Consider the following 25,902-nt stretch of genomic DNA (forward strand, 5'->3'; position numbering starts at 1 on the left):
AGGTAATTTTTGAGGTGTCTGGCGACATTGACTGGCAACATTTCTGCTCTTTTTCCTGCCAGTACCATCTTCAGTCCTGTCCTGTGCCTGTTCCTGCCCTGTGTGCGGTTGTATATCCTTTCAGTGATATGCTAACGCTGTGTGACACACTATTCAGCTGAGCATGGTTATCTCCTTTAGTATTGGAGTGTCAGTAGTAGTGCTGACCTGTCTCTGTAATGCCAGCTCTAACATGGGGATCCTCCAGGTATTATGGGATCGGTTGGGCCTTTAGTGGGATAGGAAGCTTTCCAGCAGTTTTGGATAAGGGAAATTCCTAAACGTCTGCACTGGCTGCATTTGCTGTTTGCTGGAGCTCATGGTACATGCCGTCTTCAGAAGCAGGGGGTGGGAATGCTTTCAAAGTCTTCTGGAGACTCCAAAATGTGAAGAGAGAATGGCTGAACAGAGAGTGTCATGGTGTGATGACTCATGCATGACCTCCAACTACAGCACAGATGCCTAAGTATTCAAATGAGATTGAACGGTCTTTTTCACTTGGAAAGAGGCCCTGGAGGTTTAGGCTAGAGTTTGTTGGCTATCTGGGGGAATGTGCCACCTCTCTCAGGGCAGCGTCCCTGCATCGAACTACAGGAATCCCTTTGCTCTGTGAGTAACTCTATAGGGAATTTATGTGATAAGAATCAAATAGAAAGAGCAAGAGGGATGTATCTTGGGAGCTAGGTGGATCACTATGAATGTGAAGAGTTCTGTACAATCAGTTCATGTATTGTTATTAAAATTAATATTATGCTTTAAGTAGCAGAAAGAAGACATTTTTATGCAGAAATACTAAATACAATCAGTATATTTACTACCTTCTGTGCTTCCCTGCTATCTATACTAGAATCTCATTTTTGTCTTCTGGATACCTTTTAGGGAATAAGAATTTGGTGGTAGCTACAAAACTAATAAGCAAGTAAACTGAGACAGGAAAAAATCCTGTGTGCTTCCACTAATAAAGATTCACTTTCACCCTATTTTAGATGTTTAGAACTTCAAAGTGCAAATATACCAGCATCTGCAGTTCTGGTGTACGAATTCTTGTCCCACCTCTAGCCTTTTAAGGGAGCTATTAGTTTTTCAGTATTTGAACACACCTTCGATGTCTAAAATCCAAGAACAGGTTTGTTCAAAGGGTCCCAGATATGGTCCTAGCAAGGCAAAACAATGATTACAGTGAAAATCATACACATTGGAAATACCAGCTGGCAAAGTTGGGGCTACTTTAAAAATAGATAAACAATGCTCCAGTAATGGCTACTTGGTGACTTAAAATTTTCCTTTGCTCCTATACTTGTGCCTGGTATATGAAAACTCTATTTATGTACCTTTCATTCCCAATTTACTTTCAGTCCACCCCTCTTTGAACTCTTTTGCTAAACTTTCAAATTCCAATAAAAAGTTTCATTTTGAAGACATTCACTGAGATAGGAAATTCCAGGTGAGCTGCAGGGCTAGGTTACTGTAGTTCTGGCATTCTGTTTCTAAGCCTAGGCCATTCTTAATGGTGACATAGTCGCACGGATGCTGCCAGCAGGAGCTCCCTGATATGTAAAATTGTATTTATCAAGAAAAAGACCTTTCCAGTGAAAAATACTAATTCATCAGTGCCAAAAAAATTACCATGAAAATACTGTAGGTTTGATAAAGTCATTAAATTATGAGAAGATTTCCTTGGATTTCCTACATGGTGTGGTTTCCCAGCTGAGTTTTAAGGAAACAGGGCTATATGATTCTATAGGAAGACGTACACATCAAGTTTTGATTTTGGCAATCCTGAAGGTGTGGGAGGCCTTCTTCTAGCCAAGATTCCCACATTCTGCATTCCCAAGTCTTTGCTTGGGTGGCTAGATGTCTGGGAATCTCCATTCAACCTGAGGATACATTCTAGGTTCCCCAAGATGCTGTTTGAGGCTGGGACTCTCTACAGATTCCCAAGACCTTCCTTCTTCAGATCCGAGAAGCTAACTGTCTCAAGAGATAAGCCTGTGCTGCCAAATAATTTAGGTTCACAGTTCCCTCTGGGGTTCTGCTCCTCTGCTTGTTCACATATTTTAATTCAGCCTCGGGGTCTCTTTTGGAGTGAATCAAATTCTTGCATCCAGAACAAAACCCAGCTATGGCTATGGCCCACCCTGCAGTAAGGACGAGCAGTTTTGACTCTTGCTGCCACATGCAATACCTCAGCCTTACCTGCCATATGCAATACCTCAGCCTTACCTCAGAACAGATTGTGTCTCAGTGTGCCATGTTGCAGGGTATGCCCTCCGTTTCATGTTAGAGAATCACCATTCTGGTGGGCTGCAGCACAGCCTTTGCATTGTTACTGCTAATAATGTCACAATACCGTGGCACAACAGGTAGGCCAAAAGAGACAAGTGCCACGTAAGAGAGACACAGTCAGCCTCCTCTAGAAGAAGATAAGGCTAGTGGACCCACTTGGCCAAGGGCCACAGTCCATCCGTCCCCGAAACAGATGCATTTAGCACTCGAAATGGAGGCCTGTATCCTGAAGCTCTGGGGTAATCCCATCACCTGGGTCACTCCTAACTATGGATTTCTTGATGTCAGTCCTTTCGAAATGGCCAGGACTCCAAGCTTCTGAGCTGTTTGCCCTGGGAAACATTATCGGTGACATCTGAAAGCCCTGCAAGAACTCTGGTTGAATCATACTAATGAGCTCACAAACTATGGATCCTGCAAGCAAGAAAACATGGGCTTTTACACATGACCCAACACTCTTTTAACAGAAATAATATTTCAGGCAAGTCGCTACTGACGTTCTCAATGTTTAATGTTATTGCAGGAACTATAAAGCTATTCTTGAACCAGGGTTCAGAAAATATTTCTTCCTGACAAAAATTAAGATCTAAAATATTCCAGAGTATTTTTATGTGCCATGAAGGTTCCGTTATATAAGAGTTACTGTTGTTGCTGTCATAGATAAGTTAGGCACTGCTTCAGGGCTGGAGGAGGTAGGAGGTGAGCAGTTGTTACACAGATGACTCTAAAAGATACATGTGCAATGACCATCTTTTAATGAACGTTCCACCTTGCCAATCAATAAATAAGCTAGTATGTTGCTGTTGCTAACATACCTTTGTCTTGCATGTATCCTTGATATCAAAGGCCACACTAGGATGTTCAAAAGCATATGACAATAGCAAAAAGTTTAAAAGAATTAGCCAGTAAATCATACCTGGTCAAGTGTGTTCCTTGGAGTGTCCTTGAAATGCTTTTTTGCCTAATCACACTTCCTCTTTGTTTATTCCATTTCATCATGCAGAAGTTGCTTGGGCATTGCTCAGCCAATCCTTTGGTCCAGATCGTGACAGATGGGGTTTATTATACAAAGATTTCTCTGATATTACGAAAAAATTTTCTGAAAGAGTTTCAAAACTTTGTATCAGGATTTATCAACTTGGCTCATAATAGTTCTTTGAGATACAGCAAGAAAGGATAATGTTTATTTTACTGATATGGGAACTATATTAAGTTTTTATACATATATTTATATGTATGTATGTGTATGTATATACACACTACATAAAGCTAGGATGTTCAAGCGTTAATGAGAAAAGCCAGGTATTTAAAAAACAAGTGATCTTTTTTTTTTTAAGCTACTAAACATTCACCATTTTCCTGGACTTCACTAATACCTACTTTAATCAAAAAGAGATCTCATGGTGTAACTTTGGTCATCCATCCCTAATATATTTAGACAATTCCATTTGCACAAGTCTTAGCAGAGTCCATGAGAGCACTAGGAATAAGGCAGAGAAATTTCATAACTAATGAAGCTCCTAAATACAGTTGCAGATACCTAATTTAGCAGTCACAGTGAAAGCTGGTAGAGGTTTAGCACTTTTGAAAATCAAGTCAGGTAAGTGTCTAATTCCTGTATGCAGCAGTGATTTTCTTGCCAGGATAGTTTCACTGGCTTAAGTGAAGTTACGTTACCAGGAAATGTGTTTGCTACAAATTGAACTCTCTTAGTTAAAAGTGCTGTTCATTCTCACACACATAAGAAAAACTTTAGTGTTGATGAGAATATCTAGTCAAAGCAGCATTTCTCATTGGTAGCATGGCTTTTACATAGAAATTGCAATGCAGCATAAGCAAATCATTCATCATATAAGGGTGACTGCTTCATTGCAATATTTTTTATTCATTGAACTTTGAGTTACATGTCAGTATGCTAAATTAAACCCTCGGTAGATTTTACCTACCACCACTGACAGAGCAAACATTTTTTCCTCTTTCTTTGATTCCTCATTGTCTCTGTTTCCTGAAGTCACATCTAGTCAAGTCAGGAATAGGAAACACTCACTGATGTAAAAGTGACATAAAAATGATGTTAGTTTACTGTACAGAATCTCCTGGTCCCCAAATAGGAGCTTGCTAACATGGGAAGGAAGAGAATCTCTCTTCCTAGAAAGTTCAGTCTTAAATGTATTGGGTCTTAAACCTGTGACTACTCCAAAATTTTAAAAATAAACAGTTAAAAAAAATCACTTTAATTTGTCTTGGAAGGTTTCCATAAGCTCTTTGGATAACTGTATCCAGTGACTCTGGCAACTTGCTTTGCAGGAAGGACGCTCAAAAAAATCCTAGCAAAATAATTTTGAAATCTCAGGGAAAAAAAATCAGACAGATTATCTGTAACTTAACAGACAGATACACCCAAATAAGCACTCAAAACCCCTGAATACTGCTTCAATCCTACTACTATTAGTTGTATCAGAAACTAGTAATTGGAGTCAGTGTGGTGGGTTGACCCTGGCTGGAGGCCAGGTGCCCACCAAAGCCGCTCTCTCACTGCCCTCCTCAGCTGGACAGGAGAGAGAAAATACAACGAAAGGCTCGTGGGTCAAGAAAAGGACAGGGAGAGATCACTCAGTGATTACCATCACGGGCAAAACAGACTCCACTTGGGGAAGCCAGTTTAATTTATTACCAGTCAAATCAGAGTAGGGTAATGAGAAATAAAACCAAATCTTAAAACACCTTCCCCCCATCCCTCCCTCCTTCCCAGCTCAACTCCACTCCCGGTTTTCTCCACCTACTGGTGCAGGGGGATGGGGAATGGGGGTTGGGGTCAGTTCATCACACTTTGTCTCTGCCGCTCCTTCCTCCTCAGGGGGAGGACTCCTCACTCGTCCCCTGCTCCAGCGTGGGGTCCCTCCCACGGGAGGCGGTTCTCCATGAGCTTCTCCAATGTGGGTCCTTCCCATGGGCTGCAGTTCTTCACGAACTGCTCCAGCATGGATCCCCTCCCTGGGCTGCAGTCCTTCAGACACAGCCTGCTCCAGCGTGGGTCCCCCATGGGGTCACAAGTCCTGCCAGAAAACCTGCTCCAGCGTGGGCTCCTCTCTCCACAGAGCCACAGGTCCTGCCAGGAGCCTGCTCCAGCGCGGGCTTCCCACGGGGTCCCAGCCTCCTTCAGGCAGTGAGGTCCTCCCTGGGCTGCAGGTGGAGATCTGCTCCACCGTGGACCTCCCTGGGCTGCAGGGGGACAGCCTGCCTCACCATGGTCTTCCCAAAGGGCTGCAGGGGAATCTCTGCTCCGGCGCCTGGAGCATCTCCTCATCCTCCTTCTGCACTGACCTGGGGGTCTGCAGGGCTGGGGCTCTCACATGTTCTCACTCCTCTCTCTGGCTGCAGTTTCTGTGTCACAGCAACTTTTTTTTTTCCCTTCTTAAATTTGTTCTCCCAGAGATGCTGCTGCCGTCACTAATGGGCTCGGCCTTGGCCAGCAGCAGGTCTGTCTTGGAGCCGGCTGGCATTGGCTCTGTCGGACATGGGGGAAACTTCTAGCAGCTTCTCACAGAATCATAGAATCATTTAGGTTGGAAAAGACCCTTAAGATCATCAAGTCCAACCATTAACCTAGCACTGCCAAGCCCACCGCTAAACCATGTCCCTAAGTGCCACACCTACACGTCTTTTAAACACCTCCAGGATTGGTGACTCAACCACTTCCCTGGTCAGCCTGTTCCAGTGCTTGATAAACCTTTTAGTGAAGAATTTTTTCCTAATATCCAATCTAAACCTCCCCTGGTGCCACTTGAGGCCGTTTCCTCTCATCCTATCACTAGTTACTCGATAGAAGAGACCGACCCCACCTCACTACACCCTCCTTTCAGGCGGTTGTAGAGACTGATAATGTGTCCCCTCAGCCTCCTTTTCTCCAGGTTAAACAACCCCTGCAGCCCCCCCACTACCAAAACCTTGCCACATAAACCCAGTACAGTCAGGAAGCAGTCCGTTGTGCTGCACACAAACACGTACTTAGTATTGCTGAAAATCATCTTTGCTGTACTATTTTTATTTTACTAGTTGAACATTTAAAATCAGATTACAAAAATACTTGCATGCTCTAAAGCTATATCAAACCTTGTTGATACATGTTAGGAATCATAGCTTCATTTACCTTTTCAGAAATGCCAATTTGTTGAGTCAAGTGTAATATAGCATATGCTGCACTTCCAGAGGGATGAATTCCATCATCTTGGGATTTTTGCATTTCTAGCTCAGAATGTTCTGTATATCTTTACTAGATGCACAGCACTGGCAGATACATTTTTAAAAATCATCAAGGATTTCTGTGATAGTTCCTCCATATTTATTCTGTATATATTTACCTAATAAGAAGTAAGCTTTGTTTGTGATATGTTTCTATAAAATGTTAGTAATGTAAGTGATGCAGCACCCCAAAATTATTTGTCATGTAACTTATGAAATTTAACATGAGACCACAGCTTTTGAAAAATATCTGTCACTGTCAAAATGCTTTTATTTCAAAGCCCCTAAAGGATATAAAACTGTATTTACCTCTACTGAATTAAGATTATTCTCTGATGCATTGTAATTCTGCTTAGGAGCAAGTTACATGGCAAACTAGTACAAACTAAAACTCCTGTATTTGTGAAATTTTACAGTTTTAGAGGCAGTGGCTAGGAAATCATTACCAGGGTGAAAAGCACAGGACTGCTCTTTTTTATCTACAAAAGATCAAAGGAAGACACATAAATGAAGACTGATTCTGAAAATGTGGCATGATGCTTTTATTTTAACTATAATCATCCTTCGACCACCATAGAAAGATTACAGATGGATATCTGCATTCATCTGTTGTTTCAGATTCTCAGTATTTTGTCCAGCCAAATCTGACAGAAAACTTCAGGATACATAGGCAAGTGTACTGCATTAGGTTGCTAGACATGAAGCAATCAACGATCATTTTTTTAGTTTCGATGGGGAAAGAGAAGAAAAATGCATTTAGTTGATACCATTTGTTCAAACTATGTGCTGAAAAAATGATTAGGAGTTCCACAGCCCAGACAGTGTAAGTGGGAGCAAGGGTGCAGGTGGGAAAGAAAAGCTGCCAAGGATCTTTCATTCTTCCCCCCCAAATTCTGCAGGGCATGCTGTCTTTGTGAAAGAGACATTAATAATTTCTTTAATAGCCTTAAATAATTAAATAAGTAGTCTTTACTCATTAAGACAAGGTCTACTTCTGTTTACTCTAAGTTGCCCTAATAGTTAGTAATTCATTTTATTACTGCTATATTGCTTATTTTTCTGGGAAAGATGAAAAAAGGGGAAGAGTGGATTCAATGTCTTTCATTAACAGTTGTGGATATTTACTGTGTCTCTCTATCACAGCGATCAGGTGGAAATAAACAGTACAGTACACATTCATATTTCTTGCACCAAAATATGTATTTTTCCTTCAAAAATCTCTGAATCAACTAGTTTTTGTCCTTGCCTTTTTGCTAGCAAAATCAGTGGAGTTTTTTCATGCCATTTCTTACTTAAAATGTAAGTAATCCACCACGTTTTATCCAGCCTTGTGTAACCAGACATGTCCTTATAAGTGATTTTAGAATGGGAGGAAAAATACAGAGAATGGTCGGACTAGATGCATTTTATATTTCAGTATTGTACAAAGAAGATATTAAATGACCGTTCTATTCAGAGGTGTATCAGGCCTATACATGTGAATAATTGTTCAGTTTTTGACATCGCACCCGGGTTCATATTGTCCCTGAACAAATTTGTTTCATGAGAGGAAAAGAGTTTTTCAAATAATACTTTTGGAGTGATCTTATAAATCTTCCCTCTTCCCCTGTTTTAGTGGTTGTTGTTTTTCTTGGCCTGTGTATGCCTGTGAAAAAATCTGTCATTTCCTGATGAGCGTGGGATACAAAGTGACAGAACAGAGTTAGACAAGTCAGGTAGCAGCAAAAAACAGAATTTTGCCATAGCTCTCCTAGATGTGCCTGGAGTCGGGAGAAAAAGTTATTTAAAAAATAATCAAGTTCCCGCAACTTTATTCTGTTTGGGAACCGGCTTTATCTGCAACGTTTAACAATGACGTGATTCAATGCTTGCAATTATTTAGCTTTCATTGATTTGGACTATTACGACTTCCGAGTAACCCTTTGTTCACTGTAGTATCTTCTAGCATTTTTATGACCTTTTTAAACGTTAATCAATAAAACGCCAGAGGAGCGACTCGTGGGAACCTCGGCCATGCCTCAGGCGGGCCTGAGGAACCGGTGCGGCGGGCGGCTGTTCTCCGGCAGCTCTCGGAGCCGGAGCGGACACCCCCAGCTCTCGCCCCCGGACCGCTGTGCCTGCGGACCAGCGGGTCGCGGTTGGCTCTCACTAGCCACCGCTGGCTCGCGCCCAGCACCGCGGACCCGTGGGCTCTCCCGCCCGTGGTCTGAGCCCCGCGGCTGCACTCGCGGCCGGGCGTGCGCGCACGCAGCACAGACGCTTCTCCCCAGGAAAGGGTTAGAACGGCGTTTAGTAAGACAGGACAGACCCGGTCAGGTGCAGGGCACGGCCAGGGAAGCACACTGACCGACAAACCATTTACGCGTGACCGGCCCTTTTTAACCTCCTTACCCTTCCATTTTCCCACGCTTGTTCTTTCCCAAATCACCTAAACGCCTCCCTTGTCCCGCTTTTTGTTCCTCCCCTAAACATTCCATCATAGTTCCTGTGCAATCCCACAATGTTTTTCCCCTGCATCCCATAACGTTTCCCACAGCTCTGGGCAGTGACTGCCCTTAATCCAAAAGGTGAGCTGCGGAGCTGCCCCCCGTGGCTCATGGAGACGGGTGTCATGCCCGGAGAGCGGGGCCGAGGCCCCCCGGGAGAGCCCGGGGAGGAGCCTGGACAGGGTGTTCATTCCTCCGGGTCCTTAATTTTGATTCCCAGCTGCCCCCGTGCTCCTCAGGGTTTGTGGAGATGGGTCTCTGGTGGGTGTCTGAGGGGCTGAGGGCTCCTGTGGTGGGCCTGGAGTACCCAGGGCAGGGCTTCACCTGGGCTCCTCCACTGCCGTCCCCCTGTGCTCCTCCAGGGCAGCGCTTTTATCACATAACCTAACGGTCTAAGACTGCCTCATTGTACATCGCTCCTTTTCTTTTGCTCCAGAATACAAGAAAGACAGTAGCCTTAACTTATACCTAAAAGAAAGTGTCCCTACCAAATTGTATTGGGCCCTTTGCAAAATGAGGTAACATACTATGTTTCAAAACAGCAGGCATCATCAAGTTGCCATGCTGAATTTTATAATAATCCTTTTTTAATATTTGAAAAATGGAGCAAAAGACAAAAAACATTTAAGCTTGTGAAACCCTGCAAGGTTCATTTAAAATAACACCCCCTCAACTGTATTACCTTTTCTTCTTGACTTTACCGGCCCATCTTGTCTTTTTCTACTTGAATGAGCTTCGCAGCTTTTAAACAAACCCCTCTTTTTTTTTAAAGTGCTCTCTCTTTTTGTTTATGTTATGTTTCAAATCTATTTGCTATTTCCAAATGAATTCTGTAGTGACTGCAAAGAACCCCAGGCCCGTACACAGGCACCTGAGCTCCTGGAGGAGAGGTGGCTGAGGTGGGGCATGGGACACAGGAAGGGAATGAGAAAAAGAATAGGTAAGTCTGGTGCTCTCAGACTAAAATCACACCTTATTGGATTGGGATATGAACCTAAACAAGCAAAAAATGAAGACTTGTTTTAAGAGTGATGTTAGTATTTTCATTCCTACTGCTTTGTAGGTCTGCTTTCCATCTATTTGTTCTTTTACCTGTTCATTTGTTTTTTGTTTTTGTTTTTTTTTTCCCACAAATTTGAGTTTCATTGCAGTTCAAGCTGCAGTGAATGAAAGGATCCACAAATTTACTGCTCACAAACATCTTGGAAATCAAGATGGCTGCAGATCATATGAATTGTAACAATTAAAAACCAGCTATTGTGTATATTGTAGTATAACGATTGTGGCACAATCATGCCATAATAACTAATTTGATTAATAAAATGTCCAAAGCTAATAATAATTTGAGTCAACAAAGTACTGGAATTAGCACCTAGTGAAATTACTGCACAACTGCACCATGATGATCCAATCAGACCCCCAAAGGAGTGTAAGTAAAGATATATACTTTGTGTACAAGAAGTGTCATCAGAGTACTGTTAAGAGTCACAAGCAAAGCTTTGTCTCTCGTTTTTTCAAGAATAGACCTCATGACACCTCAAAGTGCAAAGGCACTTCCCCTGAAAACCTTAAAAGGCTCAGAGCAGATTTTGAGATTGGTGCCTTGTGAAGAAAACTTGGAATAGAGTGAACATGCCAAATTTACATTTGTTAAAATAACGGGCATTGAGACTCTTTGATTGGTACAGTAGAGGAATGGTATTTTAACCCTAAGCAGCAGTTGAATCAAGTGAAAATGTAAGCTGAAACATTTTTAAATGTAGTTGCATGTAAAAAATACCCCTTTTTCTGCTGTATTTCAGCTCAGTTTCTGTTTAAAACTCACTGCTGTCTATGAAAATAAACGACTCATGTAAGTGTTGTCTTGGTGGGCTAGAATAACCTACATCACTTCTCTGAAAAAATACAGAGGTGATTTCATCATCTAAAACACTAGTTTTGCTCCAAATGTTATTTAGTATTTCTGTTAGTTCAACTTACAGTACCCGGATAGAAATCTGAACAGTGAATATTCTGCAGTTATGTTGGTTTACACCTAAATTTTAAAAGATTTTAGTACTCATCCTGCCTGTTACGAGGTAATTAGAAGGCCATTGGAGAGATTTCTATAGTAACTAGATTTAAGTTTGTTCTTTTTTTTTTTTGTGAGATAATTACGTTTTTTTCTGTGAGATAATTACATTTTTTTTCACTCTCTTTCCATCTTTTCACACTTTTCTTTCAATTTCAAGCTTCTCCAGGAACTTTATCACCATTTAAATGATAGGAGAAATCATTTTAGTAAGTATCCAAGTCTAGATCCAGTTCACCTAATCTATCTCAAATCTGAAATCCAAAGAGAAGCTTTTTTCTGATGGAATTGGAATATGTTGGCAGGCCCACCAAAGCATGCAGAGCATCCAGGAGTAATACAAAACTTGCACAAAGATGAGCTGCAGACATTCTGGTTTGTTGTTCCAGCTGACACAAATTAAGAAGGTGTAACATGATACAGTGAATATTTTCCCTCTTAGAACTTGCAACTTATTTTGTCCTCATACTGGCAGTGAAAGCATACCCATATGTTACTGGATGTGTTCTTGATAAAGTTTTTAACATGCAAGAAAACCTAGGTTCCAACCTACAAAGAGATGTTTTGGCACAGGAAGAATAAAAGGTGGATTTGGTTAAGGCACTGAGGAATTACAGTTGGCTTTTTTATTCAATTTGTTACAAACCAAACCGCACTTCCCTGTGGGCCATAATATTGCCCTAGGCATTATATGGTGAGTAAAAAAACTATTTTTTTTTTTTAATTTGGCAAACTCGTCATATAAGTTGATTTTAACTGTTAACATACTCCACAATACCTGAAGACTAGAGCAATGAATATAAGAAGGGCAATTCTAAGCATGCTTGCCTTTGGATGCCATGGTTTGCCCAAGGAACTTAATAGCACAAGCCATGTAGTAGTCTACTACATGCAGCACAGTTGTGCAAGTGTTACACATCACACAGTCATACTGGCAGGTATTTAGCCCTCATCTAAACAGCCTACCATGATGCCATACAAACGCCAGAAGCAACCCAGGAGGTCATTCTCCCTCCTCCTGTCAGTTGACACTGCTGAGTTCAGAGAACGCCATCTAATTTACTCTTATGGAGAGGTCTAGCAGCAGAGGTGGCAAAACATTTTAGTGCAAAGCTTGCATCTTCATCACGGCTTGTGGACCAAGCCCAAAACCCTGGTAGAACAAGCTAATATCCTCAGCCCACATCAGTAAGAACTGGAGGGCTGCACAAAACTGCACTGAAAGATAACTTGTTTGGCACACCACTTAGCCAGTAATAACAAAGCTTCAAATTAGGAGAGGTTGGAATGAATGATGATGGACACTTTCAGGAAATCAGTATTCCTTTACTATACTCCATTTCAGACCAGTATTTAGATGCAATAATTATGCCAATTATTGTGGAAGCGGACCTGCATGTTTAATTATTTAAAAAGCTGGCTCAAACTGTTAATTCTTGAGTTTTCTAATAGGCTCTGACAGGGATGAGGAGGGACAGTTCATATCTCCATTTTTTTCCTTATTTGGAATCAATTAGATAACTATATTGATAAAATTTTATTTATACTTCAAAATTTTTCTTTATTACTGTGAGAGAAAAAAAAAAAAGCTGCAGCTTTTTATAATCAAAATGGGCATTCTCCTTAAATTAAATCTGATTTAGAGGGCTAGATAAATGTTTTAAAAATATTGCATATACAAAAGAAACACTCCCAAGATCTGAACCCATGAAAGAAGGAGGAATAAAAGGAAATATATCTTCTTGTTACCATAAAACAAATGTGTAAAGAGAAAAGGTTTCATGTCGCACCATGCATTCACATTATGCTTATACAAGCTGTAATTCCTCTAAGTGTCATCCTCCACATTCCCCAGGGAAGATGCCTGGGTGTAGCTGCAATTCATCTCCTCTGGGACAGAGATCTTCTTCCCTTTTTACACCACAGGAGGCTTTAAAGGCTTCTAGGCTTATTGAGAGAGTGATTAAGCTCACTGACTTCCTACAAGGCATACAGAAGTCACTATATCCGAAGTAAACTCACCACACCCCTTTTGTCCTTCTGTAAATGGCATTCGTAATGCTCTACAAAAAAACCTTGTTATCAGGAAAAGATGCTGAATTAGAAAACACCCCTGTAACAAGACGACTCATGGGACAGTAGGGTCACAACTTTCCATCCTGAAGAAGACCCTGCTGAGGACAGTATGCCTGACACACCGCTTTTGTCCCTGGCACAAGCCAAGAGGGTAACAAATAACAGAAGCCATTGACTTGGCACATGGTCTTGAACTAGTCAGAGCACCAAGAATCACATCTTGCTTGGTGTATTTTAGATGAATCACAGCCCGCAACTACTATGTTATACACTACTCTTAATCAAATGAATTATTCCTGAAAATTATCAACCCCAAATGAAGTTGAACTATCCCTTTTAGCTATTTATACATTGTTCATAAAAATAATAAAAAAAAAAAGAAGGATGTTTTACTTATTAATCAAAAAAGGCTGCTCCATGTAACTGATGGTCATCTGTAGCTAACTGTATTTCATTCTTCCTTGGACAAGCCTCCATTAATGAAGTATTAAATAAAGCCTTCAGTATAGGCTCAGTAACACCATTGTGAATAATGTACACAATGCATGTAACACTTAGTTTTGATATAAAGCTACATGGTATGACAATTCCCTCTCCCATTATCTTTCTTTTCAGCTAGGGACTAATTGTTGAACAGCATGAGGATCACTGACTTCATATGGATTCTCCTGAAGCTGATGTTCACTTGAACAAGCAAAGATTACTCACTTGGCTAGAAGCTTCAGGATAATCCATATAACAATGACAGAGTAAACCTCCATGTATAAAAAAGATCACAAAATTGACACTTCAGATGTAAAATGGAAATTAAGCTCTTTCTTGGGGTTTTGCTAGCTTAAAAATCTTGCCACTCCAGGTTTCTTTAACTGTGTTGCACAGAACGTTTAGTTTGTTTTTTATTTCACTGCTCTTATTTTTTTCTAGGTCATGCATTTCATTACATCCCAGCATTTTAGCTCATTTCTGTCTGCTCTGCTTATGTAAGGAAGTAAGACTGGTACCACGCATCAAGGGCAGAACTGAAAGCATCCCTTCTCTGGTTATAACTAGAGGATTCCCATTATCAAAATGCTTGTGGCTACTGTAGTGTCTGCTTCTGGTCCAGCTCCTACACGGGGGTGAAGTAAATCATATTATACAAGAGCAACAAAATAAATTCTTTGAGTTAAGGGTATGTGACTTTTACCAGAGGCATAGCCTGAAGCAGAATAAAGTTCACAAGTTCCTGGAACACACTGGATCTAAAAGAGACAAAGTAGGCAAGAAGAAAAACAACAGTGTCATCCAAATTAATACCTTTGGGGAAAACAGAAGAAGTGTTTGTGTGTATCTTCCAGTTTCTGAATGTGTTTGAGCATGTGGACCAGGAGCATTAGCTGTCATGAGACCAGAGGGAGAAATCATGACTGTGTCAAACTTGGTCTTCATTGCTGGTAAAACAGTATTCCTGTGAGAAAAGACTGAGAGATATCACAGCAGATTCTCTTCAATATTCAGTAACATTAAAGGTTATCATCTGGCCTGTTCATATCACGCTGTGCGCACGTGTTCTTCCGTTGTATTATTATGGCTGTGTGCCATGGTTCTGGGCAGGTAAAGGACAGGCACTGGTTTACCTGCAGCGGTCGCAGTGATTTATGACTCCAGGCCAGCCCAGCTGTGGAGCAGGAACTTGCCAGGCTGCTTCACAACACCTTCAGTCAGCTGTGGCGTAAACAGGAATGGGACTTTTGCGTGCAGAAAGGATTTACCAGGCATCCTGCTGACTGCTGTGGGCACTGCAGTTATTGTTCTGGTTGGGTTGGGAGATAACAGCTGTAAAGAAAGGGACTCACGATTCCCTTCATCTCAAGCAAAATCTTTACACAGCAAAAGCTGGTCACAAGCATCAACCTGCATACCAGGCAACCTTTATGCAGCTACTGTTGGTTATTTAGCATGTCAGATAATTAGAACTCCATGTATGCTACTACTCTGCAGTATGTGGGATACAGCTTTCCTGAGGGATATAGGGAATAGCTGGAAAAAGCATTTACTAAGACTGGGCTTATGTGTGCAAACACAACAAGTTATGCTTAGAAAATAATTAGACTTCGGATTACTAGTTTCTCCACCATGAAGAAGCAGACTTACTGACTTTGACCGCTGTTTATTAGTTAGTTGAAAAGCAGCCTTAAATTAAGTCCCAAGATGTGAGTGCACATATAAAATGTTACAGCTGCACTCTCCATCTTTCTCCTTCAAAACACCACAAGTTCTGTAACATCTAAAATATAGTCAGGAAACTCATCTGATCACAGTCTGGATGGGTATGACTGCTACTGTTATATTTTGGGCAAGGTGAAGGAATTTCAGCCCTCGGGCAACTCTTATTAAAATACGTGCTTTCAGTTCTGCTAACTGGCAAAGCTGTCAGCAGCCCAAAGAGGGAAAACAGCGTGAAAAATTGAACTACATTTTACTTTGAGAAGTGGCCTTTCCTGTTAAGTACTGAATTATAATGCAGAACAGCGTGTGGAACTTTGTACTGCTGTGTCCTATAAAATGCTCTTTCTACAGAGGAGGCTAGTCCCCACTGTTTTCAAGTTGACATTGACGCAAGCAATAAATCTGGTACACGCAAACAGAAGTTAGAAAATGATGATATACCATTATTTTAAAACAGACAGAGATCTAGCTAAAATACTTTAAGAGCAAAGACATCTTGAAGATCTTGTAAAAACAGGTTACTTAATTACATGATTGTATGTATGGAAAAAAGCATTTTTTCTCTTAGCATATCTCCACTGCCTGTGAAGAATAACCATTACTCTTGTGTGACATGAACTACTACAGTGCTAATGATTTCAAAGATTATTTAGAGACTGTTTCTCTTACCTGTAGAGCCATTTTAGGGAGTCCTGTCCTTCCTCCAGCCTTCCACAGTGCTGCTCATTTTTGCTTCCTATCTCACTTTACATGGCTGCAACTCAGGGCTAATGGTGTGTTTTGATTATCATCCTTCATGAAATGTTCATCACATGGTGGCCTTAACAAAAGAGTAAAACAAACGGCAGAACAAAACCCAGGTTTTAAGTAAGATTGCAGCAAACTGAGAGAAAAAAAACTAATTGGTAAGCAAAGATGTTATAGGATTTGCATGACATTGCATAAGTTGTTAAACCAAACCACATTTTTGTTTCAGGGTTAGCTTTTTTTTAAAATACAGGATAAAAATACAGTAAGCCAATTCTAAAATGAGTTGTTCTATAAAGCTAGAGGGTTCTTTGTTGCTAAAATTAGAGTAGAACCCTGAAGACATAAACAGCAAGCATTTTAAGAAACAGGTAAGAGATGGAGACTTTAATGTAAGCGCATCAAGCTGCCCTGCAGGAAGGCAGGGTAATGAAATTGTAGTGATTTTCTGCAGCGGTGAAGAATGTCACCATACGTTACTGCTCTGACCAAGACAGTCCCTGTAATGCTTTTCTGCAGTAATTTGCTTTGGAAAAGACAGAGCTTTGATCTTATCTTCGGACAAAGTGGTGCACGCAGTTCAAATCTTTTTGAATTATTTGATTATATGCCACATGCCACACTGCAATGACTGCAATATTCTAATAAAAAAATGATACAGTTAATTATTTGTTTATGTATCTAATAGTATGGGTACAACTATCTAGCATTTTATTAGACTTCTTTTTGCTTATCATCCAAATACTAGGTTATGTTTAAAATATATCATCTCAGGTGATACACAGCATTGCCCTTAGTTTCCATAATGTTTGTCCACTCATGGCACACATGATTTTGTGCCATTCATTTAAAGGAAAATTTTGTTTTCACTCAATTTTAAAATTAGGAAAAGAAAAGAATAGTTTTCTTCTAAACGCTTTAAATTTCCTGAGCCATGAATTGAAGGTGATAGCCACAAGAGATTTCTAAGCCATAATTTCTGATTGCAAAAGCCTTTTAAAATAACTTGAAGCAGGCAGTAGAAATAGTGTCGTTATTAGACACGTTATCGTATGTCAAATGCATATTACATATATAATATTAGCCATTACGGAAGGAGCACAACGGTGTTTCTTGCTCATTTGACGATGTTCCTCTGTTTAAACGTGTGTCTGGACACGACGTGGTAAGTCACCTTGTCAGTTTAGCGCCCCAGAGCTGCAGGGCTCTTCACGGCGGTTCGTAGCTCGGGTCCCGGTTGCGGGACCTCAGCTGCAGCCTCAGCTCCGTGCCCAAGTCCAACAGGAAAGGGGGGGCGAGCGAAGGAGAGAAAAGCACCTGCTGAGGCAGACGCGCCCGTGGCGTGGGGCGCAAAGGGAAGGTGCCGGCTGGCTCAGGATTGGGGCGCGGCGTCCCAAAACCCCCCGGCGCGGGGGGCGAGGGCGGAGGGAAGAGCGGGGGGTCACCGCCGTTAGGAGGGAGGGAGCGAGCGGGGGAGGCCGGTGGAGGGAAGAAACCTCCCGTCCGGGACCCGTCCGGGGCCGCGGGACCCCTTGGTCAATCCGCCCGCGCCGCGGGGCTGGGCGGAGGAGGGGGCCGGGGCGGGCCCCGGGCGGGGGGCTGCGGGGGGCTGCGGCCGGAGCAGGCCGGCCTCGCGCCTCGCGCCTCGGCGTGCGGCTGCGGCTGTGCGACCGCCCGGCGGGGCCCGCGGGGCTCGGGGGGTCGCCTGGACGTGGGCAGCAGCGGGCAGCAAGTCAGTTCTCCAGCTGCCGTAAACCGAGGGCTGTCCTCAGCATTTCCGCTAATGCCTGAATCCGTATAGTCGGAGAGCGAGACTAAGCTTTGGCCTAGGATGGAAACCTAGTTTCGCAGGCACGGTCTGTGGACAATTAATGACTGACTAAATCTGTCAAGCACTGTGAACAGCTTCCTTCCCATGTCTAAGGTTCCACCGAAGTTCGTTGGATTTTAATGCTAAACCGAGGCTAAAATATGAAGCTAATTACTTGCATTCGTTTTGACATGAAACCCCACGCAGGTTTCAAAATTCTTATCAGTGTAGGACTTGTAAGGACCTAATTTTTTTAGTATAATAATTTGATGTTATGCTTATTAATACAGCTGCAAGTAAAAAGAGAGAGCATTCTAATTATAGATTTATATACTGTATGTTGGTTCATATTTGTACTAAGGGCTGTAGAAATTACTGTAAGAAACTATATGCCATACAGTGAGGAGAAAGTCACCTCACCGAATGTTGGTCAGTTCTTCTACGTGAGCTTCTAAAACTTACTAAAAAAACAGCTGTGCAAAAAACTTACTCACTGTGTAAGTAATATACATGAAAAATCTTTTTGGAAGATCAGGCCTTCCATTAATGACCATAGGATTTTGCCTAAGTAATCCTCAAATTAAGAAGTAAAAAGAAGTTACTAACGGAATAATTTATAATGAATTAAAGGAAAAAGTAATCCAAGATTATTGGAAAGATAGAAGATAAGTATTGAAGGAAATGCAGTTATACTATTTTGAAGTTCTATTAAGAGACTAGTTATAATGCTTACATTAAAAAATTAATGAGATATTTGAATTATGTTTTCACCTTAAAGGCAAGTACTAAAATTGGAAGGCATGAAAACAGACATAGTGATATTGTTGGTACTATGGGTCACTAAGCAGAAAAAGAAAAAAAAAATCTTAAAGAAATTCAATGAGTTCAACTTGAAATTTGTGAAAATTTCTCACAAAACATATTAAAGGAATACTTGAAGTCCTGTTCTTTACGGGAGATTGTTAGCATGTCCTACATATTAGCATAGTCCCCATTCTCTCTGTACTGTATTCTGCATACTTCTCCAAGACTTGGACAAAGAATTGAGGAATAACATTTCCTTAAATGTTCAGGATTTTCATTATTATTGGTTCCTTTTACAAAAGTAAACCCAAGAAATCTGAATCTGGACTGTCGCCAATGTGCTGCTTTTGCTTAGAAGTTAAAAGGTAGGTTTCATAACCTTCCAAAAAAAACCATGGCCCAAGTATTCATAGCTCTCCATCATTTTCTGTCTACTTTATGTCTTTTATGCGGACCTCCGCATTAGTTTATAAGGGCTCTTCATCTGTTTTTCAGAAACAGACAGTTTAACAGCAATTGTTAAAATGCCTCACAGATCCTGAGATTTTCCAGTACTTACTTTTTTTTTTTTTTTTTTTAAACTGAAATAATGAAGGCGAAAAGTGTGTATTTGACATTGGTCTGTGGCAAAGCTAACATGAGTTAATACCCCCCGCCATGTCTCTGCATAGTGCCCTGCAGCATAACAGATGTATGTTGCATATCATAACAAATCTTTGTTCTTCCTGCAAATTAAACATAAGCATGCCAAAAAGCTTCACTGTAAAATCAGCCTAAGCATTTCTAAGTCGGAAAAGAAACAATTAAGAAAAACCAGATACATGCTAAAAAACCCACTCCCTTTTTGTATAGTCTCTGAAACAAATGTGGTTAGGCAAAGAACCTTAAGGTGATATGTCCTTATTTTTATGTCCATTTTAAATATATTCTGCTTGAGCATCATCAGCCAGAAATGTGCTCTATTCATTTCAAGCTTTTTGGATACCGCTCTGATTGATACTGCTGACACAGCCTAAAAAAAGCTCATTTTTCATTTTTTTGGCTATTTACCACCGGCAATTGACAGCACTTTGGGCCAGCTCCAAAATCTGTCAGCGCCATGAATAATCCATCTCCCTGCTCAGTTAATAGCTGGTTCCTTTTCTCCTTTCTTGCACCAATTCATATGCAGACCGCTCTCCAAGCCTGACAAGTGAGGTAACTTCAGCAGCAGCAGCAACAGCACCAAGAGGTGGCCCATTTGAGGTCTAGGCATCCCCAGATAACTCTTGGAAAAAGCATCTTCTAAGCCCACTCCCCAGTCTGTAAGGCCTCAAAGCGTCCCTAAGCATCAGGCCCAGAAGCAGAGACAAAGGGAGAAAGCACCCAGCTCCTCTCTACCCAACCTGTTCGTGGAAGCTGAAGAAAAGGGAAAGGGCCAGGAGAAGCGAAGACGTAAGGTTCTCTCAGCAGAGCAACCTGGCCATGGAAAGCCGAGAGCAGCATTGCTCCCGACAGCCCCAGGAAAAGCTGCGAGCAGGAGTTCCGATATCTGAGCTGGCAAGACTTTTTTATACAGCTGAAGACTTTAGGTTGCTTTTCAACAGTTTATCTGAAATCTTAGCCTACAGCATTTGTAGCGACTGAAATCCTGTTCCCATGTCGTGAGCTTTTCTTTAAGATCCTTTGGAATGCAGTATTACCATCTGTTTTCTGTTGTTAACAGAGCTACCAAGTTTTGTGTGGTTCCACATGGGCTACTTTCTCAAACTCATTGAGGCACGTTGCAGATAGATTGATACACTTACATGCCAAGTGTCAGCCTTTAATTAACTCAACCTGCAAGTGCAGTGTTAGGGTAGGATTCGGAGCATGCCCGTATGTGTGGAACAGGAAAGCTGGTAGCTGCCTTCCTTGGAAAACTGAGCAGACATATGGGGACTAGATCGGTAGGTGGTTGGTATCATGAATTGCTACAGGTGTGGGATGTGTATGTGTGTGGGAGGGAATCTTTGCTAGGCTTGCTTGGTAGCTGTAGGATGAAGAGAACTTGGAGTAACTCAGTACTCTGGGAACTGGAAAAATCTGCTGGAGGGACTGGGTGCTGCATTTGTTCTGTTTGGCTTCTGGAGAACTTGGAGGTGGTGAGAGGGAGCATTGGTTTTGCATCCCATGTAATGTTGCTACCACCCTCACAGACTGCTGTTGCTTCATATTGCCCCTTCACAGCTGGGATTCAAAAAAGAAACATTAATTTTGAAAAAAACCAGCAGTTAGAAAGCAATTCTGCAGCCCAACGTATGAGCTAAGATGTATGGCAGGCCATGTCTGTCACTTGTGCATCATAGCAGTAATAGAGCATTGCTGCCAGTTCCTTTGCTGCAAAAAGCAAAGAGATTGGGAGTCTTGCTGGCACCGGTTCCTCTCTACAGTCATAGGAGGTTGCTTCTCTTGCTGCACAGAGGCAAATGCACAAGGTGCCAGATCACAGTTTTTGGCCCTTTTCCTGAATCTTTATAAACCATATCTGAATGTGAATTTTTATTTTGCTTCAGGAAAAAAGAGCGGTGTTCTTTCATTTTGAAGCCAAGACACAAATTTCCTTATTATGTGTCAGTTTTTGTTTCTGGATGAATCAAGACTGTGGTTTGATATATTACACAACTATCTTTTTTTTTTTCCCCCCACCCTTGAGGGCTCCAAACCAGAGCAAAATTCTTGACAGCCAGTTCTCTGCACCCACTTTGCTCCATCAAGAATCTTCCTAACATGAGTAGTTTGCAAGTTTAGGTCCAGCCTTTGAATTTCAAACACTGACATTCGATTGACCTGGGATAAGGTGGCAAGTAGTAATGAACGGTGTATGCCTTTAGCCCTTAAATGAGATCTGTGGCATAGAAACAGCTTTGACCAGTGCATATATCTCCAGGGTCCTTCCAGGGCTGCAAAAGGGCTATCCGTCCAAAAGCCTTCCTCTACCCAGCTCCCTATGTGGTGCTGGAGGAACTTTAAGAAAATTATTCCAAATCCCTGGAATATGATCTGAAATGGTGCTGGCAGATCTACAGAGGTGCTATCCTTACAGTAACAATGGTGACTTTTTTGCATGACATTGGAGTTTATGTGCATTTTGCAAAGATAATGCAAATAACTTAAATAAAACCTGTCTTTTAGCTTTTTTTCCCGAAACAGTAATGCTTTTATTCAATAGGGGTAAGAAAAAATCTTTTTTTTATATATACTGGAGGCACTTTTAATGATCAGGCAAATTTTCAGATTTGTAAATCAAACCAGTCATTGATGTTTGAACAATGTGAAACTGTAGTCAGTACTGCTGCAAGTGGACACTTACTAAAATAATACAGTCTTGATTTCTGATTTATCTCTCATATTGGGTAGAAATGTTTTTATAGAAAAATATTTCCTAGAACTTCAAATACTGAAATATAGCCATTGTTGCTGATTACAAGTGATTGTGCTGTAATTAGAATTTCTTTGTTTTTTGGCTAGGCACTTGGGTCACAAAGTGTAAAAGTTAGCCTGTGAGGTAAGGTCTCTTACTGTCTTTGGGGTCTTAGTGTTCCTGCTGTATTCTGATCTTAGATCAATCTATTAGTCCATTCACTTTATGAAATGCCTATTTAAATCTGCTTTTCCAGCAGAATAAGGGGCTATATTACATAATTTCCTATTACATTTTCTGTTGTGCCAGTTTAAACACGATTTATCTGTAGGTGTTATCTCCAGATGGGATGGCTCAGCCCTACAGATCAGGTGTAAAATGTAAAAACAAAAGTTAAAAAAAGAACAAAAAACCCCTCAACCACTCCTCCAGAAATTGTAAGATTTGCCTGAAATTGGAAAAAAAATAACAAAAATCAAATAGATTATGGATTTGTAATCCTTTTTATATGCAGGAAATGTTTTCCTTTTGGAAAGCCTAACCAAGTTCCTCAAGCATCAAATGACTTTGATCCCATTGGAAGAGTTCTGTTTATGTAGGCAGCTATTGCATTTTCCCAGTTGCCCAAATTCTGCGCAAATTATTTTCTGTTGTCCTCACCTTCTGCAGTTAAGAACCCTCACAGGTGTTCATATCTGCTTTGCCAGCATTTGCCAAGACTCACCTCACTCTTCCTCCTCCCAGACCTGATGCTAGAGGTGAATTGAATGAGAGCGTTATTCCCAGAGGATGGTCAGCTCTACCTTCTCCTCCACTGCTGAGATATTTCTGTATTCTTGAAGGAACGACATGTGCTGCTTTCTACAGTAGCACTAGTAAAGTGCTCTAGGAAGCAAAAAAGTTTGGAAGACAACCTTTCAGATTGGATTCTCCTCCTACAGATATGATCAATTTCTGGGGGCAAGTCTAAAGAACTTGATATGTATTTACTCTCCTTTCTAAAATGGGAACTTCTGAAAAGTGTAAGGCAAGAAATGTTGGCAATTTCATTTCAAAGCTCTTCAAAAATCCTTCAGATTGAACTACTTCCTCTTGGCTTGGTGAAATGACCTGAAGTGCTTAATTTCCAGCTATTTTAATGTTAATCTGTCTCCTCCCTGGTGCAATGTTACCCTTGAGGAGGAGGGTGATAACTGGATTGCAGTAGAGATTCCCAATGTGTCAGACATTGTGGCCAGACAACAGTGCTCACTACACACCAAGAATCCCACCAGTCCTGCGATGCTCTTGAAATCTTCACAGTCCTGTGCAGGAGTTGTAGCCTGACCCCAGGGAGAGACCAGAAGGTAGAAATACAGGACTCATAAGGTGACACAGAAAACATTCTGGTTAGGATCAAATCAAGCTGAAAGGAAGTATTTTGCTGTGAGCTTTCTGATTGAAAATAAGGACTTCAAAAATTTACCAGGATGAACTGCACTTGGTACAAAGAGCTTGTTGCACCAGTAAATCATTTCAGCACAAAAATCTCAGCTGGCTCTAATCACATCTGGTACACACATTCTCTTTGTTTTCCTGAAACACAGACTCAACTGTTTGTAAGGAGATGGACTGCTCCCTCTGCGGAGGTATTCTGGAGGACAACTGAAAGACCGATGGCAACATTTCTGCCATTGGTAATGGCAAAAATTGTCAAAAAATGGTGATTAAACATTGAGTCCTTGGGTTTATGTTTGGTCTATATTTAGGTACATTAGTGCAGAATCCAATTTTCTGTATATGCTAGATGAACATTAAGTAGCTTTTACTAAGGCCGTAGGCATGGGTTTCATTAAAATGTTGTTTATCAATTTTTTTCTTTTCTGTAGGTCACAAAGAGTCCCTGCTTAAAAAACCACTTTGTTTTTCTCATCACTGTGAGCAATTGTTTATTACCATCCATTCCAGACAGTTAGATTTCCATAATTGATAAAATGAGTCATAACACACAATATAAAATTTATTAAACACAATGTGTTACTTGCTTCATTGTCCTAACTCTTCTTGAAAATGGAGTAGAAATAAGAGGTATTTTTACTAAACTGCAGGGTTTTTTAAATTGTATCAGCTTATTTTAATGAACAAAATAAATTTTTTTAGTAGAGTTAACATTTGTTAGCCTTGGTGATCTAACACAGCTGTGTGAGAATTAACTGGATGTTACCAACAGATGTGCTAAACAGTAGAATTGTCAGATACAAAAGTATTCATATTGTCCAGAAGCAAAAGAGTTCAAGTTTCATGGTACACTGTTCAGATTTACAAGTAGCACAACCACAGCTATTTGCATGAAAACTAGAGAGAAAGAAAGAGTTTATAAATTTGCCACATTATTTTGTAAGTGTTTTTTAGAGAATGGTTCTCAATATAGCAAAAGTAATTGTATCCAATCTACTTTAAGTGGACTGAGATGAAACAGCTTCAGAAATAATAACTAAATGTATCAAATGTAGGATTTAACACTCTCACAAGGCCTTCTTTCCTGTCTAACTGAGGCTATATTTATCTCTTCTGCTCTTTTTCAAGTAAAAAATACATCAGATTTGAACTGTACGTTTTCTTATTCAGTTCTAACAGAAGCAAAGCACAGACGTGGCTCTGTGTAGAGCCTCTCTCCAGTGCCAGGTCGTTAGTATTCAGCAGAGGAGAATTAGTTTTTAGAAAGAGTTTATGTCTTCTGACAGGGCAAGCTGATAAGAAACATTCCAGTAAAGGAAAGACAAAAATAAATGAAGGAGAAAAGATTAGATGGTGACATTTCATCCTTGAAAGCAGCATATTTTTACAGGGTAGCTATTATCATTAAGTTACACCCAAATAAGACTGGCTATTAACAAGAGCACTGAAAGTTTAATTAAAGGCTACAGAGAGTTTAATTCAGCAAAAGTAGCATGCAGTTTTTCTAAAGGCAGAGGAGCGGTGATCTGGGAGGGAGACGATGGGAGGAAGGGAGAGCTGTGCAGAAGCACCTCTCCTATCTCCTGCGCTGTAAAAATCACAATGCATCAGCTTCTAAAACGGGGCCTTGCAATGACAGAAATGGATATAAATAGCAGAAGAGAGAATAAGCTGAGCATTTATTGAGCAGGAATGAGTGCTTTGGTTGCATTTGGTTTGAGTGTTAGAATACTGGCTAGAAAGGAGGAGAGACTGGCATTTCAGCAGACCCGAACTTTCCGTGACATGGCTGTTTACTACATTACTTTTGTTGCCAGTAAAATACGCAGATGCTGACAGGAACTAATGTTTCCTGAGCAAATACACACTGTTGACACAAAGAATGCATCATTGGCTAGTGAGAGTGGTAAACACACTGGCAGTCATAAGCTTCCTTATTACAGCATATGCGTATTTATGCCTCCAAAACAAATATATATTAATATTTTACTTTGTTGTGGTTTTCTTTTTTTTTTCCCCAGTTAGCAATGTGTATTTCCTGATAAAACGCAAATTTCATTTTAGACTAATGACCAGGGCTCACCTGGTCTGTAAATAGTGTTTTACACTTTAGATGTAGTTTTACTAACATAAAATCACACCTTAAAATCAGAATAGCCAAGGTAGTTTTCAGACAAAGTTTTCCTCTTACTGGAAAAAAGAGTAACTCCAAAGAAAATAATACACAAGGATTGCTGTCCCTTGTGTATTATGCTCCATATGGTGTTAGCTTTAAAAATGCAAATATTGTAATTAATTTACCATACAAATCTGT

Source organism: Aquila chrysaetos, chromosome 18 (genome assembly GCF_900496995.4).
Source record: "Aquila chrysaetos chrysaetos chromosome 18, bAquChr1.4, whole genome shotgun sequence".
In the NCBI taxonomy this organism is placed as follows: domain Eukaryota; kingdom Metazoa; phylum Chordata; class Aves; order Accipitriformes; family Accipitridae; genus Aquila; species Aquila chrysaetos.